General features: G+C 38.4%; 1 long non-coding RNA gene across 1 annotated transcript; it reads left to right on the top strand.

The window, feature by feature from the left end:
• Positions 1-2,208: 2,208 nt before the first annotated feature.
• On the top strand, positions 2,209-6,135 carry LOC138951851 (uncharacterized). Its single transcript, XR_011451238.1, has 2 exons — positions 2,209-2,347; positions 4,464-6,135. It is a non-coding gene; the product is annotated as an uncharacterized lncRNA (long non-coding RNA).
• The last annotated feature ends 9,203 nt before the right edge of the window (positions 6,136-15,338 follow it).

The raw sequence follows: 15,338 nt of genomic DNA, 5'->3' as shown, positions 1-15,338 counted from the left end.
CAATCAGAGACACAGAGAGAGAGAGACAGAGACAGAAACAGCAGACAGACAGACAGAGAGAAACAGAGAGAGAGAGAGATAGACAGACAAACAGACACAGAGAGAGACAGACATACAGACACACAGATAGACAGACAGAGTCAGAAATATATGGACAAACAGACAAAGACAGAGAGAGAAAGAAGAGACAAAGATATCACTGTGTTGACGGAATCGGACGGAGAGAGGCACGTGCTTAAAGTGTAACTAAACAAGCAAAAAGGAAAAACATCGTTCAGCAACCTTTACACTTTGATATGAAGAAGGGCCTCATATACTGTCGAACTGCGAAAAAAAAATTTTTTTTCTCTCACTCGGACACTGTTTGACGGACATGTGAAGTGCGCGCCAGGAACGACAATCTTCTTAGTTTACATGATTAATGCCCTTAATTTTTGGTTCTGGTACTTTCAGTTCCGGCTGTTGTCATCAATCTACCAAAATAAAAGATCAAACGGAGTTTTCGATTTTTATTTCATGGTTCAGAAAAATATTGCTTATTTTCTGAAGTCAACCGTTTTAGCAAATCTTTCTTTGATTCTTAAAAGTCATTTCAGATTTTTGAAAAATAGTTAACGGTTAGTAATTACCAATATATCGTAAACAAACATATCGATAGGTTTTGGTAAGAAGACACAAGTGCGATGAATGTGGTACCAGTATTTTTGTGGTAAGTAAGGATGCATTTCTTTGCTGTAAGCACATTTACAATGCACATTTAATCTGTTTAGCAACATAAACGAAAGCATGGTACAGTGCCGCTTGTTTGTGGTCTATCTTTTCGCGGCAGATGCGTAACAATTAGGGTCTCAGTTGGAAAAAGCTGCTCTGAACCAGAGCAGATTTGGCTTGGGTTCTTTGAGTGTGAATGATCGACGAGTGGCTTGACATTTTTAACGAATCATTACTGTAGCCTACTTGAAACCATCATCTGTTTCTGAATTTGTCATCAGTTATGATTGAGCAGTCTCATAGGAATCGTCCATAAAATGTTAAAACGAAAAAGGGCAGACGATTCTGAATCACACAGGCTGCTGTACAAAATCAGATCTAAAACGATATTTTGAACTGCGACGTCTGCGTAAATGCCCTGTAACAAAATACCTTGTCCTGGTCATGTGTATACACATCAGCTTCTATTGGGAAGATCAGTATTTTATATTAATCACAAATACAAGATTAGAAATAGTTCTGAAGATCGCCTTTGATTTCAGTTTCAGCGGCAAACTAGCAGATCTGTCCAAACCGGCATCGTTTCATGGTTGAAACTTGAATAATCCCAAATAGATCTGAGTGGGGGTAAGGTTTATAGTATTTCAATTTTTTACGGCAGTTTTATTTAAAGATAGTGTAGTGGATGTCTCTGGTGAAGACTACAGTTATATGAATTTTTTGTTGTAATATTAAAATGATTGTTCTTTATTTACACAATTGAATAATTTGTATTAATTTGTTTGCAGATGACGGCATACTGAGTGCTCCAAGAACATACGCCTGCTGGCATTTTGTGTCTTTTCTGAAGACGTCGAGGCAAGCAGAAGTCACGGTCCTGGCCACACACACACAATGACATGAACAAGAAATGATATTTTTTCATGGGCATATCCAGTATTAAAACTTTATTACCATGCAAACGCAACGATTAGAATTTAGAGACGGTCATCGGTCACACACACACACACACACACACACACACACACACACACACACACACACACACTGGGCGGATCCGGAGGGGGGTTCCGGGGTTTCCGGACCACTTAGGAGCCGGCCTTTGTATTCTAAGTGACGATTTTGGAAAGAAGTTGGCTAATTAGTTTGCTCAGGTTGCGCCAGATCGATTAATTGTCCTTGTTGCGATTCAAATTTTTCTTTTTTGGAAGGTGTATTGGGGGATGTTTCTTGGCTCAGATTGATCCATTTTCCTTGTTTTTATCAACATTTGTCGGACCCCCCCAAGGAGGTTGAACGCTTCGCGTCTTCAACTAAACGCTTCGCGTCGTCAAATTGTCCCTAAAAGAAATTTGGAAACTCCCCCTTAAAAATGATGTGATCCGCCCCTGCACACACACAAACACACACACAAATAGAGAAGTAATAAATGGATACAGTTTTTCTTTATTTAAATTACAATCAGATGTGGTCGTAGAACAGGCACTGTAAACATAACCTAGCATATGATATACCACTTGTGTGATGTTTCGGTCAATATCTTTATTTTCCTTTCAGAAATACATTGGCGTTTTGAATGTCAAGGGAAGTGATACAAATGCTGCAGCGGGCTATCAAGAACGCGAAGGCAAACAAGGTAAATACCTACTTCTGACATTAGTTTACTTATTAACTCTTTCTATACTGGCCATTATCTCCCCAGTCTCTCCCCAGAAACTGGCCATTTGCATGGGTTTGCAAAAAAATTCTCAAAAATAAACAAAACAAGATGCAGCCTTCAAACTCATAGGTTTTATTGTGAATATATTGCTAAAACATATGCCAAAGTTTGGTTTCATTGTTGTGAAAAAAAATAAAAATATGATGTCCAGAATTTATGGGTATATTTTACGCAATACGAAAAAGAGGGTATGTATTTTGACTTAGAAGCATTTTTTCTTATGAAGGCTCTGTTTGCAACAAAACTGTTTCTGTTTACTTGTATGAAGATTGTGCTAACACAAAAACATAACAAATACCAACTGATTTTCCATTTGGTGGTCATGTAAGCATTGTGAACATGTCAAAAAAATCTGATCACACACCATGTGGTCGACATGCAGACCTGAACGGCCAGTGTATGGTGGCAGAGTTGGAAAATAGGAAAAGTCTTGATGCCAATCCTTCATCAAAAACCGAAGAAAATCGTCATTGTAATAAGTTTGCTTTATTCTAAATCAAACGACTAGGATAGATGACAGACACAACGACAAACACATTCAATTCTATGTAAAACATACACAATGCGCACGTTAACAAGCTGGCCATAACAATGTGCCCATCGTGCATGAAGTGTGGCTTTGGTCGGATCAGTAGCCGTGCTTTGTCTGCGATGCTAAACATGAAATTTTGTTAAAGCGACGATTTAGCAATGTTGTTGCTGCTGCTGCTGTCTGTTCTTGTCACGACATCTCGCCATATAACAGTTTTTTCCCTCCTGATTCTGAGAAGAAGCTGTTTAATTGTGATATCAGGCCTAGGAACCCCTGATTTTCACTTGGAGCATTCTCAAAGAAACTTAGCGTATGTTAAGAAAAATGAGTGTACTCCACACTTTGTCTTTTGTTGTTCGTTGTCGTTGCATGTCTACCGTTCCACAGCCACCTAATATAAGTGCAAGTGTTAAATGACGTATTTCCACAAAAGACTGCTTGCAGAGAATCATGTGATGCCAATGACAGGTAAGGACATGTGGTAATACATACTACGTTTTGGAACCAGGGAAAATGCAGCACAAATTATTTATCAACCAAATTGATTGACTTGTGCACCATGACAAAAGTTTTCTTTGATCCATAAAAGGTCTTTTGCCAGAAAAATTGCTCTGAACATCAAGTACCCTGCAAGTTGTCACACATTTACATTATTGAAATAAAAAGAAAACACACCAGTAACCAGGTTAGGTACGTTAATATCTATAATCAATATCTCGGCACGTTACTGCCTTCTTCGGGATGGTAAGCTGAACATTATTGAACAAAATAATCGGTTTAGATTGTATACTTTGATTCCTGAACGAAGAAGCAGAGGTACTGCATACAACTAGGACTGTAATATCAGCTTTTGCCTGAAACACACACACATACACTTATAAAATTAATGCAATGTCATTGTATGAAGCCAGAACAATCACTAACTTACATAGTTGGTCACACAATTACCCATCACTGAACAATAAATCGAAGTCGGGTGGATTCAATGACTAAAGCAGTAAAGGCTTTGAAAAAACCCTCATCACAAAACATCCCCCCCCCCCCCCCCCCCCCAAAAAAAAAAAAAAAAGAAATAAAACAGGTTGTGTATATATAGCGCAGTAAACACCATGCAGGTAGGTACAAGCGAAGATTTGACAGAGATTATCCTTGTTTTATATAGCACACATTTTCTAGTTTTAATCTCTCTCTCTCTCTCTCTCTCTCTCTCTCTCTCTCTCTCTCTCTCTCTCTCTCTCTCTCTCTCTCTCTCTCTCTCTCTCTCTCTCTCTCTCTCTCTGGAAAGTAATTTATTGACCTGTGGGTTATTTGCGTTTGTATACACATTGGTGATTCGTAAACTATGTTGAAAGAGATTGTCAAACAATATTATATGGGGTGTCTTAAAAAAAATGTATATCAACAAAATCTGTCATTATTATCAGGCACACGGTTTTAACAAAGCTATGTCACGGAATGCAACATAAGTGGCTTAAAAAAGTCGTGTTTTTGTGTGTGCAGGATATTCGCTAGGACAGGACCTCAAGCTGAACCAGCACAACAGCGATGCATTCTTCCATGGCTTCCACAAAAGTCTTTCACCTATAGCGGGCATTGCATACAGACAGTCCCTAACCCTCCTTTTAAAAAATTCTTTAGACCAATTATCCCTCTGTTCCCATGTTAAACATGGAATAATTCTGGACAAATGCGAGGACGTTAGCTTTTTTTAATTTTATTTTTTTATCATTTTACTTATCATTAAAACTTGTTTAGATTTCGATTCGTAAACCATTTACAGTAATCCTTTGTTTTTTAACTTTGTTCATCTTACCACAGTCACTTCGTTGTTTAGATTTATCATTAAATTTGTTACCATTATGCAGGAAAAATGTAGAATAAAACCAGGAGAGCTTTCGGTAGAAGATATTTCCTGTGTCAAAAGTTAATGCTTATTCTGATTGATGGGTGCTCCAAACTAAGTTATTTTGACTGCCTTATTCGAATTCATTTCGAAGACAGGGCTGAGAAGTGGAGAAGCTTAGGAGACTCAGAGTATCGTAAAAATTGTCTGGGTGTTTATGCAAAACTTTCGAATATGTCAGATTTTACTTTAGAGATTTTAAATACTGTTAACTGACAGAAATGCTATAACTTCTACACCAATTGACTGGATAACTTCATATTCAGCATACTTAAACTTGATTTTATGCATGTGCAGTTCACAAAGTGGCAAATTTGTAGGTTACATTATCTAACTTTTGCATCACCAATGACACCAACGCTTTCGTGTCTGAGGATTGCCCTGAACCTAGCTGTAACTGCATGCTTTCTTCAGGTCATCGATAGCCTGGGGGTTGAAGGGGATGTTTTTACATACTCAGACATTCAAAATAATCAAAAAGGTAAAAGCCTGAAGGGTTTAAATTAGGTAAAAATGGCTACCGCTCAATGTCAAAACTCGTTCTGTTTAGTCGACCCCCGAATTTGGAGAAAAAAATTAAAATTGCATAAAAGTCAGACCATTCAATTTACAAAATTGTCACTTACTGGAAAGGCAGAACATAAACTGAAGTTAATGAATACCATATATAAAATAATTGGTTCAACAGATGCAGAAGTAATTTGCATGGTTGTGGGTGTCCTTTTTAGGGGGGTCAACCCTGTAGAAGAGACGATTTTCTTTAATTATCAATCCGTAATATATTGTTTGTTATGCATACAAGATTAACATTGACAAATACTTCAAGACTCCTCATTGATCTTAAGAAATGCTGTGGGTTTTTTTTTGTTACTGACTGATTCACTTTCTATTCACTTTACTCTACATAAGTCACGACAAGAAAAGCAAGGGAGGTAATTTCTTCGGAAGAGGTAATTCTCTCCCCTCAGAACGATTGTTGTAGTTTGTTTGATTTTGTTCCCTTCTAATAAGTATTATTTAAAATAGATCTTTACATCTTGATGTGAAAGGCGCAGTACCCCCCTCCCCTCAGGATGTTAAATTCTAGGTTGTGTCCATGTAAAATCCTGATCCTAGTCAAGATCCGAGTTGGTTTTTCATGCAACTGTGCCTCTTTATGCCACTCAATTAGACATGCTTTGCACTCCATAATTGCACGAAAATAAGTACAGGAAATACGTTGTTGTCGTGTTTTTATTATTACATAATGAAATAAAAAATGTCACAACTGGTTTCGTGTTGGGCTTTCTCTCTCTGTCTAAATCTCATAATTACTTCCTTCTGAGGCCTGAAATGTGTTGCAGGCATTGTTCAGCTTACATTTATTGTTACAATTTTTGTGGATATGTTATTAAGTGTGTCTGTGTTTCTATCATTCGTTATCAGTGTGGTTAAAAAAAAAGCACACGTCAAAGTAATTTACCTTTCATCATTATCAAAACATGCAGATACAGGTAATAAATATTTGTGATACTTTAAACAAATACAATGTTTGTTTGTTGCGTCTTTTCTCTTTTTCAGAGCAAACACACATCGTATTTGTTCAAATGTGTATATTCTGCACTTTCTAATACCCTGCATGGATCTCCAAATCAAGAATAATGAAAAGTCGTCTAATAGCCCTGCAGCACTCACACGAACATGATAGAAGCTTGCATGCATGTGTTCTGCGCGAACTTAGAATCCGGTTTCATTCTAGAATGGACCGGGTCCAGGTTGGAATTCTAACCCTGCGCAAGTACAGGGGTGCCATTCTAGAATGAAACCATGCGTGAAGCATCGCGAGAGTGAATAAAGGGGGCCGTAATGTTTGTAGGTAAGACAGAGTTGTCTTCCCTTGAATTATCTCCACCTGCACCTTCCCTTTGATAAAATGGGGCTGATTTGTCTACCCCTGAAAAAAATCCTTTGGCGATCTTGCGATGTCATGTCATGTCAAGAAAGTTGACACTCCTGAGTACGCAATAAACAAAGGCAGACCATAGCAAGGGGGACTACCAGGGCGGTAATGTTTGCAGGGCAGTTGTTTTTGTGATGAGAGCCGGTTGCGGCCGCTTGCAATGTCAGCGCTGTCTCCCTCTCGGAAATGTCCGGTTTTTTGACAATTTTTTTGACAGACAGACAGACAGACGGTCAGACCGACTAACCGACAGACAGACCAACAGAAGGACAGAGTGAGTTATAGAGCTGTTGTCACAGGTTTAAAAAAAGTTGACATTAACAAAAACAGAAATCAACAACAACTTTTGTCTGGTTTTATAATATTATGGGAAAACATTGAAAGCAATTCATAGTAGTAGTACTACCACAACAAATACTCTCAAAGGGGAATTCCATGCCTAAAAGTTTGACAGTTTTTATTTAATCTATCAGAATCCCTACCTTCCAAACTGTGATATGCCCACGTTTCAAACTCCTACAACCCTGCATTACTACTACACAAAAGAACAAAGTTCCAAGAATTATATCCTGGTGCACATTTATTTGTAGAGGAAGTACCAATCATTCAAGAGAGTTCACTTGATTTACAAATGGATTGGAGGTCTGTCATTTCCAAGCAACTGAATTGTAGCTTAAAATCAGTGAATACCCTTTATTTCTGACCAAGCCTCATTGCAATGACAGTCAATTAATTTTTCTCTCCAAAATCACAACATTATACCATGTCATACTTTCAAATAACCTCTAATTGCCCTTGAAAAAAATACAGGCTCCTGACGTTCTCAGTGCCCAGTGACGGCAGAGATTGACGAATTGCAATTCAACCGTGTAGCAAGATGACACCACTTGAGCCAGAGGTCAACTAATGATTAGTAATGACATTCCAATTCACAGCATCTTGATTGACAAGCTTGATTTTCCGTAATAACTGTGGAAAGTCAGAATTTTCAAAAAAATTCCCTGAAAAGCATAAATACTCGAAGCTCAGCGTTCACAAATGAATCAAATGAAAGAATGAAATCGATGATTAGATGCCACAAGACCTTATGTCGAAATACAAACGCCAGTTATGGGATGATATGTCATTTTGGAGAAAACAGAGACGATTTTCTACAGAAACTAGCCTCGCCTTTGCCGATTTTCGTGGGGCCCACCGCAGCCAATTGCTTTCGTTGTGGTCGGCGCTCATAACGAGGGGTTTGCTATGGCTGCGAGTCTTGTGGTCAAAGCAGCACCGTTCTTAAGAGGCGCATGCCTGATAGAACGTTAAAGCTAGTTTAAAAAAAAAAAAAAAAAACCTTTCCCTCGCTCAAACTATATAGTCATATTATATATCGATACAAAGCTAAAGACTTTATCTTCACAATTCAGAAGACCAACTTCATGTATATGAATAAGATTAAAAGTTACAAGCGAGATCGGCAAAACACTGTCAGTCCGGAAATTTCCGTTCGTAGCGATCAGTGCTGAGTGTCTCTCAAAATCGTAATCACTTTCAGAACATCACAATCCCAATTCACGATGTCTTTGAGTAAAGTGTAAAAAACCCGAAAAAAACCCCAACCAAACACACAAAAAACAAAAACAAACAGAAAATCCACATTTGTGGCTTTGGCTGTGTGATAGTCTAACTGAAATGACTATTCCAACTTGGACCCAAATTCCAACCTTGCGCACGGCTGATTCTAGAATGGACCAGCAACAAGGATTTCATTCTAGAATGGCACCCCTGTACTTGCGCAGGGTAAGAATTCCAACCTGGACCCGGTCCATTCTAGAATGAAACCGGATTCTAACTTCGCGCAGAACACATGCACCCAGGCTCGCTGTCTTCGGCTAAAAGAGCTTACCGTTGGATCTTCGCTCAGACAAATAATGTAGCTGTCTTGTCCACTTGCTCCTGTCGCATAGATCTGCAATGTGCAACATCGTCTTTGATTAATAAGTCTGAGGCACAGACAAACACACACGCGCGCACATTTGCGAGAGAATGCACGTCAGTCTATTCAATCAAACAGTATAAAAACATACCACAGACGTGGTGGTGGAAACTGGACATTCGCCGTATAACAAACTCAAGAGATTCATTTGTGTGTGTATGTTTAATCAAAAGTTCATCTTGGGCACATTCAGTCTGTATTGTAACAGGACCCATCCCGTAAAAACTTCGAACAGATCTATTAAATTCTGAAATCCTTGACAATTTTTTTTTCCAATCATCTGTATCTGACCGAAGTAAAAAATAAAAAAATCAGCCAGTACACGCATCTACCCCCTCACACGACAATACATATGTGGCGAAAAAAGGAATCGAGAGGGGGGGGAACAAGGAATAAATTAGATCCAGAAATAATTCCACTTCATCATTCCAAAATTCAAGTGTGAAGTGATCGGATACTGTGGTAAAGATACGTGCTTAGTATCACAACTGAAAATACAAGCCCTAGGGTTTTAAATCAAGGAAACAATTAAAGTTAAGGAAAGATCAACAGAAATGTCGAGAACATGTAAAATATTGTACTTACAATCCGTTTCAGCATGCTCTTCGAATAATAATCTCCCAGGCAGCCTCGTGCTTACGACTTCGACAGGATGTTGCCTCTCACGCTGAGCCAGTACATTTGGAGTGAATTCAAAGGCCAGAGATGCAGTACAAGCACATTAGTTAGATCCAATTCATTTACATTGCTACCTTGCCCAATTTATGGCTATTTCTGTTGGTAACATCACACATGTGGCAAGCAGTGCTTGTTGCCGACTCTGCTGGGACAGGCAGCAGACGATTTTATTTAGGAACCAAATTCTGATTGGTCAAAACATAAAACCGGAACTCAAAGTACCACTTGTTCTTTGGAAGTATCAAATCAAGAACAGATAATCAGGTAAATCTGAAATGGGTTCAACACTTTTAAAAAATCGTAGTAAATCAGAAAACACAGTAAACGTTGGAAAAATCGTCCAGTATCGCTTCTACAGGTCTATACTTGGACAAAACATAAAGCAATTCAGTAAAGCTGACACTTCAAAATGTCTGTTTAGTTACACTTTAATGTGAAAGCAGGGCCGATCTTTTCCCGAGACAGGGTCGATGCTGCGGGTATGAAGCGCCATTCGAGGCCATAATCCCCCAGACTCGCAGAAGCTATAGAAAGCATCAGGAACTGCCCGCCATAATTCCATTTCGGATAAGGCTCCAAGTGTTTCCACGAACAGGCTGCTGGAGGGTTTGTTTTTTCTTCGTCTGTTTCTCCCTCTCTCTCTCTCTCTTTTTGTCTTTGTCACTGGTGTAATTATTTGGAGGTTTTGTGGGAAGGGTTGGGGTGGGGCCGGGGATGGGGGGAGAAACAAGGAGGGTTGGATTGAACGGGGAAAAAAAGTGTCTGTGGCCTTGGACTATTGCGACTCGTGGTGAAAATCTGTTCTGACATGACAAGGACAAACCTGTCTTGATGGTTAGAGAGGCTGAAAGCTTAAGAGATTGCCTTCGGTCGTATTGTGGTAATAACTGTCATGAAAACAAAAAGAAACAGTTTTGACATAAGATTGACCAGTCTCTGATAGGGAGCGCATGATGACGGACGTACACACACACACACACAACTTTAACAAAATCGTCTTGTATTTGATTTAAAGTCCCAATAACTAATCTTTCTTGTTTTCTCATTCAGGTTTTTGACCGTGGGTAGTCTAACCGTTCCGGGTTTTGATTTTCAAGGTGTCAGAAATCTTATAAGACACCTGTACGTAGCACTCGGGAATAAAATACATACCTCCACAGAGTCCTTATTTGATGTCCGATAGTTAAAACCATATTGCAGTAGGTGAGCGTAGGTGCTGCTTTGTTGTAATTGTTGTTGATTTCATTTCTTTCTGGTTCTATTTTTCTAAACTTTAGAGCTAGATGTTTATTGTATTGGAATGGTTTATTGTTATTCGAAGGCAGTATTGTAAAGCACAGAGAGCACGGAATTATTCTGTGATGCGTGCTATACGAGTTTTCATTATTGGCATTTTTGAAGATACTGATCGCAGTGAAGGAGGTGGCGGTGAGGTCAGACGGTCCTATCGGGATAGTGTCGATATGCAAAGTCATCTTTGTTCTGTAATGAATACAATTAACCTTAAAAGCCAACGAGCAGTCACAAACGTCATTGATGTTCGTTGAGATAGCAAACAAATAAAAGGGAGGATGCTTTATCCTTTCTAATGCTTCGTACATTGGACCCCCCACCCCCTTCGTGTACCGGTCATATTTCCTCCTTGAATACACGGATATATGTCTTGATTTTTTTTTCCAATGAAAAGAGAAAACAAGAATTGACGGGTTTAAAGGTCCTTGTCTACATTTTTATACCGAAATCGCCATTTGACCATTAAAATGCAGTCTATTATATACAAATATCAACAATACACCCCCTTTCGATCAGGAAAGACGAAGCCAGTGTAGCCGTTTGACAATTCATTGTAGTATTCCAGCGTAGTACTCATAGTAGCATATCCTTATTTGGAAAATGCCAAGCGCAAAACTCCTCTCAAATCCCGTGCATTTCGTGCGTTTAAAAAAAAGCGTGGACAGCGCTCCAGTGTCCATAGACCAAATAGCCTGGACCGTCAACTCGTCACGTGACCCTTCGAGGTTACGACGCTCGACTTTCAGGGGCGCTTAGCGTCCGGTTTGAAAGGCCAGCGATTCGAAGACAGTGAAAAGAAAGCACGCTCCAGTTATTTGTGACAATGGGAGGTGACAATGAACTGGATTTTCCAAAACTCCAAACTAAACTTAACAAAACTCATCGAAAAACATGTTCCATATGCACTTTAGCTGAGTTTATTTTAGCATTTTCAGAACTTACTTATGACATCCCCCTGATTTCTGAAAGGCCATGAAAGCGTAGGTTCCTAAATGCGAGAGGCCGCTACCTCGTAATAGAGAGAAAGAGCGGAGAGAGAGCTAGTTGGCGGTCCAGGATAAATGGTCTATGAGTGTCAAACTGTTGCTGCACTTGTTTGGGCGTGGCTATAAGCTTAGTGAAATGAATTTGATTGGTCAGTATTTTTAGGCAAAGCACATGTTCTCAGCAAACATAAATCAAAATATTAGAAGCGTGAGTCACGCTACCCAAAAATAAAATCTTTTTTTACATATATTTTTTTTCTATAACTTTTTTCCCCATGGTTCATTCATCATCTGACATAACTTTTTAGCGAAATCTAACCATAATATCATTGAAAAAAAGCAAAAATGTAGACGACCACCTTTAAGCTGAAAACATAATATGGAGAAAATATAGTATTATTGGTTGTGTTTTACTGATTTTGTTTTACGCTCCGCTTATGTTTTGAATTGTTATTTCTTTTCGTGAATGGACGATGTTATCTATGCATTGCAATGACCATTAACAGCATTGGTATGAGTTGTATTTAATCACCACATGCAAAGCGAAGCAGCAAAGATGAAGGCCGAGCAGAAGCTGAAAGCAGACTTCAAGTTCTCTTTGTCATCAATGCCATCTGAGAAACATCAGTCTAAAATCTATACAATACATACAGCTTTAGTTGGTCCACGTGGTCAGAAGGTCAATAACAAGACATTTGAGACTGGTGATACTATTTTGTGAGAAGCAACAAAAAGCAGCCATCAGTGATATCGTTTATATTTCCGTGTACTTACAGATGTCTTCTTTTGATCTTCGATTATCTTAGTTTCTTTTCCTTGATCTTCACTTTTTGTTGTTGTCTTCTTTATCTCCCAGCCTCAGTTCTTTTTGCGTGTTTTTTCTCTTGTGTTTTTTACATTTAGTCAAGTTTTGACTAAATGTTTTAACGTAGAGGGGGGAATCGAGACGAGGGTAGTGGTGTATGTGTGTATGTGTGTCTGTGTATATATGTGTCTGTGTGTGTGTAGAGCGATTCAGAGAAAACTACTGGTCCGATCGTCATGAAACTTGACATGAGAGATCCTGAGTACGGTATCTCCAGACGTCTTTTTCATGTTTTTGATAAATAGCTTTGATGACGTCATATCCGGCTTTTCGTGAAAGTTGAGGCGGCACTGTCACGCTCTCATTTTTCAACCAAATTGGTTGAAATTTTGGTCAAGTAATCTTCGACAAAGCCCGGACTTTGGTATTGCATTTCAGCTTGGAGGATTAAACATTAATTAATGAGTTTGCTCATTAAAGTTGTCATTAAAATCGATTTTTCGCAAACAGATTTAAAATTGATTGCATCGTATTCTTCATCACATTCTGAATCTAAAAATATATACATATGCCATGTTTACTCTTAAAATGTGATCACAATTAACGAAAATAGATTAATTAGTCTTACCATAAAAATTTAAGAAATCGATCCAAAAATGATTTCATCTTATTCTTTATCATTTCCTGATTCCAAAAACATATAGATATGATAGGTTGTATTCAAAACAAGCTCAGAAAGTTAACAAGAATATAGAAAAGCGCGCTTTCCTCCTTAGCACATTACGCTACCGCGCTATTCTGGCGTGTTAATTTCACTGCGTTTTGCACGTGGAAGGTGAGCGATTTCCTTCTCGCGGGGATTGACGAAACTGTACTGTCTTGGTGAAAAACTACAGTGCGTTCTGTTTCATTCCGTGAGTTCGACAGCTTGACTAAATGTAGTAATTTCGCCTTACGCGACTTGTTTCTTCTTCTTTTCTTTCGTTTTTATATTTAGTCAAGTTTTGACTAAATATTTTAACATCGAGGGGGAATCGAAACGAGGGTCGTGGTGTATGTGCGTATGTGTGTGTGTGCGTGCGTGTGTGTGTGTGTGTGTGTAGAGCGATTCAGACTAAACTACAGGACCGATCTTTATGAAATTTGACATGAGAGTTCCTGGGTATGAAATCTCGGAACGTTTTTTTCATTTTTTTGATAAATGTCTTTGATGACGTCATATCCGGCTTTTCGTGAAAGTTGAGGCGGCACTGTCACGCCCTCATTTTTCAACCAAATTGGTTGAAATTTTGGTCAAGTACTCTTCGACGAAGCCCGGGGTTCGGTATTGCATTTCAGCTTGGTGGCTTAAAAATTAATTAATGACTTTGGTCATTAAAAATCTGAAAATTGTAAAAAAAAATAAAAAATTATAAAACGATCCAAATTTACGTTTATCTTATTCTCCATCATTTGCTGATTCCAAAAACATATAAATATGTTATATTCGGATTAAAAACAAGCTCTGAAAATTAAATATATAAAAATTATTATCAAATTTTTTTTTTCGAAATCAATTTAAAAACACTTTCATCTTATTCCTTGTCGGTTCCTGATTCCAAAAATATATAGATATGATATGTTTGGATTAAAAACACGCTCAGAAAGTTAAAACGAAGAGAGGTACAGAAAAGCGTGCTATGCAGCATAGCGTAACCACTACCCCGCTCTTCTTGTCAATTTCACTGCCTATGCCGTGAGCGGTGGACCACGAGTATACGGTCTTGCTGCGTTGCATTGCGTTCAGTTTCATTCTGTGAGTTCGACAGCTACTTGACTAAATATTGTATTTTCGCCTTACGCGACTTGTCTTTCCCTGTTTTGACTTTTCTTTTCTTATCTGTCTTTCTTTTCTTTTCTTTACTTTCTCTCTGTCTTCCTTTTTATATTTAGTCAAGTTTTGATTATATTTAGTCAAGTTTTGACTAAATATTTTAACATCGAGGGGGAATCGAAACGAGGGTCGTGGTGTATGTGCGTCTGTCTGTCTGTGTGTGTGTGTGTGTAGAGCGATTCAGACTAAACTACTGGACCGATCTTTATGAAATTTGACATGAGAGTTCCTGGGTATGAAATCCCCGAACGTTTTTTTCATTTTTTTGATAAATGTCTTTGATGACGTCATATCCGGCTTTTCGTGAAAGTTGAGGCGGCACTGTCACGCCCTCATTTTTCAACCAAATTGGTTGAAATTTTGGTCAAGTAATCTTCGACGAAGCCCGGGGTTCGGTATTGCATTTCAGCTTGGTGGCTTAAAATTTATTAATGACTTTGGTCATTAAAAATCTGAAAATTGTAAAAAAAAATAAAAATTTATAAAACGATCCAAATTTACGTTTATCTTATTCTCCATCATTTGCTGATTCCCAAAACATATAAATATGTTATATTCGGATTAAAAACAAGCTCTGAAAATTAAATATATAAAAATTATTATAAAATTTTTTTTTTCGAAATCAATTCAAAAACACTTTCATCTTCTTCCTTGTCGGTTCCTGATTCCAAAAATATATAGATATGATATGTTTGGATTAAAAACACGCTCAGAAAGTTAAAACGAAGAGAGGTACAGAAAAGCGTGCTATCCTTCTTAGCGCAACGAATACCCCGCTCTTCTTGTCAATTCCACGGGCACTGCCTTTGCCACGGGCGGTGGAGTGACGATGCTACGAGTATACGGTCTTGCTGCGTTGCGTTGCGTTCAGTTTCATTCTGTGAGTTCGACAGCTACTTGACTAAATATTGTATTTT

Source organism: Littorina saxatilis, linkage group LG17 (assembly GCF_037325665.1).
Source record: "Littorina saxatilis isolate snail1 linkage group LG17, US_GU_Lsax_2.0, whole genome shotgun sequence".
NCBI classification, from domain to species: domain Eukaryota; kingdom Metazoa; phylum Mollusca; class Gastropoda; order Littorinimorpha; family Littorinidae; genus Littorina; species Littorina saxatilis.
Note: the sequence above shows the minus strand (reverse complement) of the source record. Positions and strands in the feature narration are given on the sequence as shown.